Source organism: Triticum aestivum, chromosome 7B (genome assembly GCF_018294505.1).
Source record: "Triticum aestivum cultivar Chinese Spring chromosome 7B, IWGSC CS RefSeq v2.1, whole genome shotgun sequence".
NCBI lineage: Eukaryota > Viridiplantae > Streptophyta > Magnoliopsida > Poales > Poaceae > Triticum > Triticum aestivum.
The window spans coordinates 132,365,498-132,366,286 of record NC_057813.1 but is presented as its reverse complement, the minus strand read 5'-3'; positions in this window follow the sequence as shown (position 1 = coordinate 132,366,286).

The following is a 789-nucleotide window of genomic DNA, read 5'->3' as shown; positions in this document are numbered from 1 at the left end:
TTTAACAAAAGACCTTGCAAACTAAATGCAGCTCAGACGATTAGCTTTTTATGGTGAAAATCATTCTATTAGGATTCAAGTCCTGTACTTAAAACGCTTGCTCGCATTTTCTAGATTTATTTCAGGTTTTTGCTGATGTTTTGTTTAGTAAGAGATGATGTTTTCATCGACTACTACAAAGCACATGGGATGACTTCATCAATATCATTCATAAGGCTGCTCCCGTATTTCTTGATGTATGCCATTTTGTATAAACGAGCCCAAATTTTTACTTCACATGCCTCTTTTTTTAAAAGGTCTAAGGTCATATGTTATTTATTGTCCTTACAAACATGTCCTTACAAAAGAATAAAATTACATTATATTTTTTGGGGATGCTGAAGTATTTTTTTCTCGTGCATCCACTGGCTACCTGCCATGATCGTAGCTCAAGTGACCGTGATATGCAAGCAAATAGACGCCCCAAAGAAATAAATGCAGAAAAGGGCTTGTAGAAAATTTGAGAACAATAAAAACACGGATCCACCGGTAACAACACCGACTGGATCCCGGAAAACCTGACGGGAACACAACTCCACAACCCTGTACCGGCAATAAGCACACCAACGAAACGGGACAAAGGTGGGCAGGACATTATTCCTACACTAGACAAGCGCCACCGTCTCACCGCCCCAAACCAGACACTAAGACTTTCTAAAGAAACGACAAATCACCCATGCCGATACACACCAGATCTGAGTCTGATGTCAAGATTGGAGCCGTCTGGGAGGACCATGCACCACACCATCT